The sequence below is a fragment of the Triticum dicoccoides genome, chromosome 5B (assembly GCF_002162155.2).
Source record: "Triticum dicoccoides isolate Atlit2015 ecotype Zavitan chromosome 5B, WEW_v2.0, whole genome shotgun sequence".
Lineage (NCBI taxonomy): Eukaryota > Viridiplantae > Streptophyta > Magnoliopsida > Poales > Poaceae > Triticum > Triticum dicoccoides.
In genome coordinates, this window is record NC_041389.1 from 136,519,736 (window position 1) to 136,527,238 (window position 7,503).

The following is a 7,503-nucleotide window of genomic DNA, read 5'->3' on the forward strand; positions in this document are numbered from 1 at the left end:
GTCGGAGGGGGGAGGGGAGAGACACACCGACACGGCCGGGGGGAGGAGAGAGAGTGTGGGTGGCTAGCTATTGGGTGAACGGGGGAGAAGCTTTTGCTTAGGGAGGAAGGAGGGGTGGCTATGTTGCAGAAACCCCCCTCCGGTATGGTGGGAATTACGGGGCGCTGTAAATGGGCTGACGACCTCAAGCCCAGTGTGGATCCAGCCTGCCCATTCTTGTCCACATTCTCTGGAAAAGAAAAGGTTCTTGTCCACATGCACATGATGGCACGTTTCACTGAGGGGGAAAACCTAATGGCACGTGAGAAAATGGCAACTCGGCATCCTCACATGGCGTAGTAGCTCTTTTTTTGCGTAGGTCCAAGAATAATGCACGTATACCAAACTTTGTTTTAGAGATGGCTCTGAAAAACGGAAGCTGTTACTCTTGTGTATAATAACATGAATAAAATATATATATATATTCCTCAGATAGTAAGGCCTTATTCCGTCTGTATTATGACCATAAAGGAATTGATATTAAAATGGAACTTTAAAATTTTACAAAATGCTCTTGTAGCTCAGTTGGTTAGAGCACCTGTTTAGTAAGCGAGAGGTCTTGAGTTCAACTCTCAACGAGAGCATTGTAGTTGTTTTATTTCTTTTGTATTTCAAGCTGTTGAACTTTAGTCTTCTTTTTTTCCATCTCGAAATGCTCAAACTGTTTCTCTCTTCGATTCTTCTCATTAATTGTGATGTTATTTTCTCTTCATGTAATGATCACAAAAAATCGGCTAGACCTGAACTTCCATCTAATTAACAAATTTAGCTATGTTTAATTGGTTGGATTTGCAAATCTAGGCGATGGTTTTGACCTAATAATTGCCCATTACTACCCTCTTCTCGAAATTAAACAAAGTTCAACACAATTATAGGCTTTGCCCTTTTGGGAACTTTTTGCTCTCTTTTATTTGAATGATTCTCGTTAATACCCTCTAACCGACAAGGAACTTATGGCATGTACTATGATTGTCAGAAAGTCACCATATCTTTGTTGAGGATGCAACCATTGCTGATCAATAGGAGGACTGACAAATGGAAGTAGTCTAATTCACCACCCAAGGTATTTTGTAGCATAAATTAGGCGTAACTCAATAAGATTGTTGGGTTTGGCACTAAATCCCTAATAATTTCCCAATACTACCCTGTTCTCGAAATTGCCTCCACTAATGTGCCCAAAAGATATCGAAACTGCAGTTGTTTTATTTCTTCTCCATTTCAAGATGTCGAACTTTAGTTGGGTTTTTTCTTTGCATTTTGAGACGTTCAAACTGTTTCTATGTTCGATGCTTCTCATTAATTGTGATGTTATTTTTTTCATGTAATGATCACAGAAAATCGACTAGACCTGAACTTTCGTCGTATTAACAAATATAGCTATGTTTAATTGGTTGGATTTGCAAACCTAGGTGATGGTTTTGACCTAAGAATTGCCCATTACTACCCCCTTCTCGAAATTAAACAAACTTCAACACAATTATAGGCTTTGCCCTTTTGAGAAATTTTTGCTCTCTTTTATTCGAATGATTCCCATTAATACCCTCTAACCGACAAGGAACTTATGGCGTGTACTATGATTGTCAGATTGTCACCATATTTAGTTGGGGGTTTTTTGCGCATTTCGAGCTGTTCAAATTGTTTCTCTCTTCGATGCTTCTCATTAACTGTGATGTTAAATTTTTTCCATGTAATGATCATAGAAAATCGACTAGACCTATACTTCCATCTATTTAACAAATCTAGCTATGTTTAATTGGTTGGATTTGCAAACCTAGGCGATGGTTTTGACCTAATAATTGCCCAATACTACCCTCTTCTCGAAATCGAACAAAGTTCAACACAATTATAGGCTTTGCCCTTTTGAGAACTTTTTGCTCTCTTTTATTCGAATGATTCCCGTTAATGCCCTCTAGCCGACAAGGAACTTATGGCATGTACTATGATTGTCAGACTGTCACCATATCTTTGTTGAGGATGCAACCATTGTCGATCAATAGGAGGACTGACAAGTGGAAGTAGTTGAATTGACCACCCAAGGTATTTTGTAGCATAAATTAGGCGTAACTCAATGAGATTATTGGGTTTGGCACTAAATCCCTAATAATTGCCCAATACTACTCTCTTCTCGAAATTGCCTCCACTAATGTGCCCAAAAGGCCCATTTAACTTTTCTCTATGAGGCCTTCAACAATTTCTATTAGCCCATGACCCCTAAATAAATCCTAGGGTACTCCCAGTAATTACCGGAGCCCTCTTATATTTATATTAGGTACCCATAAACATTTTCTACCTATCTGGCTTTACCCGGTATTATCCGGTATGCCCCAAAACTCTTCATGTAACTCTGGAGCGCTTTCGGTCACTCTCAAACTATTTCTTTTATTACCAAAACTTTTTGGGCAATATTTTCTCATATTCCTAGCTCCTATAGAACTAACTCCTTAGGTGTATGACCTTGTAGGTTCGGTGAAATATATACATGAACAAAACTTCCTTTTGTTCAATGACCAACAGTCGAACTGTGGACATCCATGTTGACCCCTATACTCACATGAGTGATATTCAAGTGAACCTTTAGTTATCATATGTTATTGCTTTTGCTTCGCAATACTTTACAAACCCCAAGGTGACATATATATGTGTCCCCATAAGTCATACACGTGCTCACTATACCGGTCTCCTCGTTACCGGTTTTGTTCTTGTTTCTCACATCGTGTTCCGGCATCCCTATGAGCAACTCACCTGCATCTGGCCAGACGATGATGGATGTCGTCACATCAAGAGGGCCCTACGAATATCTCTCCATCGTCGGGGGAGCAAATTCCACTCTTGAGCTATCTAGTCCCTTGCCATACGTTTTCTGATAAACCTGTAAGTTGTCATTATGATTGATGTTTTTTTGAACTACGTCAGTATTTCCCCAAAGAGGAAGGGATGATGCAGCACAGCAACGGTAGGTATTTCCCTTAGTGATGAGACCAAGGTTATCGAACCAGTTGGAGAACCATGCAACTCCACGTAAACATCTCCTGCACACAAAGAACAAATACTTGCAACCCGACGTAGGAGAGGGGTTGTCAGTCCCTCACGGGTAAAAAGATAGATAAAATTGTAGTAGATTGGATTAATAGATCTCGCAGGAACGCGAGATAAAATAAATTACTAAAAATTGTAGCAAGGTATTTTTGGATTAATAGAGCTTAAAATAAAAGCAACTAAAAATAGATCTTGAAGGCAAATATGATAAAGAAGAGACCGGGGGCCGTAGATTTCTCTAGTGGCTTCTCTCGAGGAAAATAGCATACGGTGGGTAAACAAATTACTGTTGGGCAGTTGATAGAACTTCAAATAATCATGACGATATCCAGGCAATGATCATTATTGTAAGTGCATCTAGTGCCACCCCTAATTGGTTTTGGAGTATTGACGACAAACCTGGTTGAGGGACTAATGTGTTTGTGAGAATTGCAGGATAACACAGGTAGTAGTCCCTCATTGATTCTGTTTACCTACCGGAGATGACCCCTAAAAATGTGTGAAGACATTGAAGACAATGGTGGTCTGTGAAGATATTCACATTGAAGACTATGACATGAGAAGACATTGAGTGAAGACTATGGAGCGCGAAGACTTAGTTGTTTCATTGTTTCTTTTTCTTCTTTGTTGAGTCATAGGAACCACTACACTGTTAAGTGGGGTCCAAGTGAACAAAGTCAGAGTGACTAAAGTGATGCTCAACCAAATCCTATGTCTTCGAGCGAAGACAATGAGAGAAAATCTTATCCAGAGTCGGATGAGTCGGCTTTACTTGTAGCCCAAGTCAAGCTGCCGCGTGTGTTTGAAATCTGACCGTTGTGACACATGTCAGTTCCTTAGTGACCCAGGGTCATTTCGGACAAATCCCGTCGGGTTGCCCAGTGGCTATAAATAGCCCACCCCCTACACCATAAATTGGTGGCTGCTCAGAGTTAGTACACGACTTTTGTCGTTTGAGAGCAACCCATCGCCGAAGCTTTCGAGAGAGAATCCTTGCGAGGACAAAGCCCAAACCACCCAGAGCCCAAAGAGTGTTTGGCATCACTGAAGTCTTTCTGTCCGCGTGATCTGAAGACTTGTTACACTTGAGGACTGTGAATCCTTCAGCCAGTTAGGCGTCGCATTCTGAGCATCCAAGTGCCATTGTGGATTGCCGGTGAACGAAGTCTTTGAAGGTTCGGAAGTCTACGTTGAAGACTTACCAGAGTGATTAGGCGGGGACTAAGTGTCCTTAGCTCAAGGGGAATAAGGTGAAGACGCAGTCTTCTGAGTTGAATCTCAGCCTCCCTAACTAGACGTGCAGTTGTCACAGCAACTGAAACTGGTCGAACAAATCCCTGTCCATTTGAAGCCACTGGTTCTATCTCTTACCTCTCTTTACTTACAGTTTGTCTTCTTGAAGTCATTGCCTGCTTGCATTATCTGTTTGACTTCACTATGTGACTATCTGTTCTGATTGGCTTCATACTATCTTCCATCCTGATCTCTACTACCTAGCTGCTATTAGTCTTCGTGCTTTCACTCCATTGAATACTTGACTATGGCTTGTCTAGTGTAGTCTACCTTTGCTGCATTCGAATAGTGTTGTTTATATTGTTTGTCTTTGAAACACCCATGTTTTGAAGACTTTCATAAAAATAGTCTATTCATCCCCCTCCTCTAGTCGATAACTAGTCCTTTCAATTGGTATCAGAGCAAGGTACTCCCTTGTTCTGTGTGATTCGGTTTAACCACCTGGAGTTTAGCTATGTCGACTGCAGGGATAATCAAAGTCTCCGCTGCGTGCCCCATCTTCGATGGCACTGAATATCCCTACTGGAAGAATAGGATGCGCATGCATCTTGAAGCCATTGATGTCGATCTATGGTATGTTGTCAAGAACGACGTTCCCAAGACAGGTGAAGGAATCACCCCTGCTGATGTCAAGAAGTTCATTCAACTGGACTCTACTGCCAAGAACATCATTTGTGGTCACCTTACCAAAGGACAGTATGGCCGTGTGAGTGCTCTGGAAACGTCAAAACTAGTCTGGGACTGGCTCTCCAAGGTCAATGAAGGCGTCTCAACTCAGCGAGATCAACGTATCAGTACTCTCCGCAACCTCTTCAACCGCTTCAAGAGACACGACAACGAGAATGTCCAGCTCACATTTGATCGCCTCACTGATATCACAAATGAGCTCCAAGCACTTGGCGCCACTGAGATCACGAAGCATGAGATAGTGAAGACACTACTGAGATCTCTTGACAGCTCATTTGACACCTTAGCCCTGATGATACAAGAATGCCCTGATTTCAAGACTCTCGATCCGTCTGGCATACTTGAGAGGCTCAACACACATGAGTACCAGCTATCTGAGAAACGAGATATCTATGGCCCCAACTATGGACGGACTTGAGCTTTCAGGGCAAAGGCTGCTGCTTCCTCATCTGAAGAAGAATCTGACTGCAGTTCTGGTGATCCTGAAGACATTGGAAAGGAGCTTGCTATGCTTGTGAAAAAGTTCCAGAAATTCACCAAGAAAAAGGGCTTCAGAAAGTCTTCACAATCCAGCTCAAGAAATGATGAAGCCTCTGCCTATGATCACAAGAAGATAACCTGTCACAAGTGCAAGAAACCTGGTCACTACATCTCTGAGTGTCCACAGTGGGACAATGAGAAGAAGAAGAAGAAGAAGAAGAAGAAGAGCAAAGAATATGATTCTGATGACAAGAAGAAGAAGAAATCCTCAAAGTCTTCTTCCAAGTCTTCTTCCAGATCTTCATCACACAAGAAGAGCTCATCTAGCAAGGCCCGTGCTTTTGTTGGCAAGGAAATGGATTCTGAGGAGGAGTCAGCTTTTGAGGAGGCGGAAGTAGAGTCTGAGGGGGAGTCTGACTTGGGTGTTGCGAGTCTGGCCCTAGCTACTGCCTACGTCGCCAAGTTCATCTTCAACACCGAAGACAATGGCTCCGTCACCAACACTGATGATAATGACGAGAACGACTCACCTCCCACCTACTGCTTCATGGCACATGGTGCCAAGGTAAAATCACGCTATGCTTACTTTCAAACATCCAGTGAAGATGACTCTGAGGGTGAATCCAAACCTAGCTACAAAACACTTGCTAAAATTGCAACTAAACAACAGAAAGCTATGGAACATACTCAAAAACTGCTAGACAAAAGCGATGACCTGTTGGACGCTGAAATGACCAAGTCTCAGTCCTTAATTGAAGACATAAAAAATCTTCATATTAAGTACCAGGAACTTGAAGGTCGACATGAATCGCTCACAACTTCTCATGAAAAGCTTTCCTATGATTATCTTCAAAGGAAGCAGGAACTTGAGAAATTGAGATCGAATCATGAAAATCTTCAAAGGAAAATGAGTCACTTCGCGCCCAACAGATCAGTCCCGCTCAGGAAGGATTTGAACCACCATGCCTAAAATGTATTGAGCGTGATAACGCTGCTTCTGTTGCTGAATGTTCTACCGCTGCTACTGTTGCAATATCTTCAACTGCTGACGTGGTAACTAACCCCTCTGCTGAGGATACCACTACTATTGCTGATGAGAATGCCAGGTTGAACACACTACTTGAGACAGGGATGTACAAAAGTCTAAAAGGGCATCAGACATTGTGTGATGTCCTCAAAAAGCAGATTCTGAACCGAAACCCTAGGAAAGAGGGTGTTGGGTTCGAGAGGAAAATGAACGTTGATGGGTCATACTGGAAGCCTGAGCAGTACCCCAAAACCACATGGGTTGCTACGAAGGAACCTCCAGTTGATCCATCCACCTTATCTGGTTTCACTTGTGCTAACCCCATTATCATTGGTGAATCCTTTGATGCAAACTATAAACTGTTTAAGAATCAGAATGGTGAAGTGTTTGCCAGGTATATTTGTACTAACTGCAGAAATGGGCCACCTTTGAAGTTCTCAAAAGCTTCATACAGTTTTATCTGGGTTCCCAAAAGTTGACTTGAGAATCTTCCAGTGAATGTCATCATGACACCACCTGTGAAGAAGACAAATCCCATACCAAAGGCTTCATATGGTCCAAAAGCTTCATACAGACCGAGGACTCATCTGAGTCACCCTAACGTCAATGTTTTGCAGGGAAATCATACTCAGACCCATGAATATGAGCGTGTTTCCTCAGACCGCTATGTTCATAGAACAAAGAATTTTTCTGCTTATTCCTATGAGTATTATACACCTCCTGCAAGACTATTTACTAGGGCTCCAAAGTCAAAATTCTCAGATGCTGCACTTAGACTCATTGCTTCTAAGCCACCCTTGAAAATGTGGGTGGTTAAGAAAAATTAACTCTCTCTTGCAGGGAAAGGTCTCCAGCCGGAAATTAAAGGCATCTAAAACTAATGTTGGGGACCTTAACCATCTTGTGGGGCGCAATATAAAATGACCAAATGGTCTTACTAT

The 7,503-nt window shown here is 42.1% G+C and overlaps 1 non-coding gene across 1 annotated transcript; it reads left to right on the plus strand.

Moving 5' to 3' along the window:
- The first annotated feature begins 549 nt into the window (after positions 1-549).
- Positions 550-623, plus strand: TRNAT-AGU. The gene has a single exon. It is a non-coding gene; the product is annotated as a tRNA-Thr (tRNA).
- Positions 624-7,503: the final 6,880 nt, after the last annotated feature.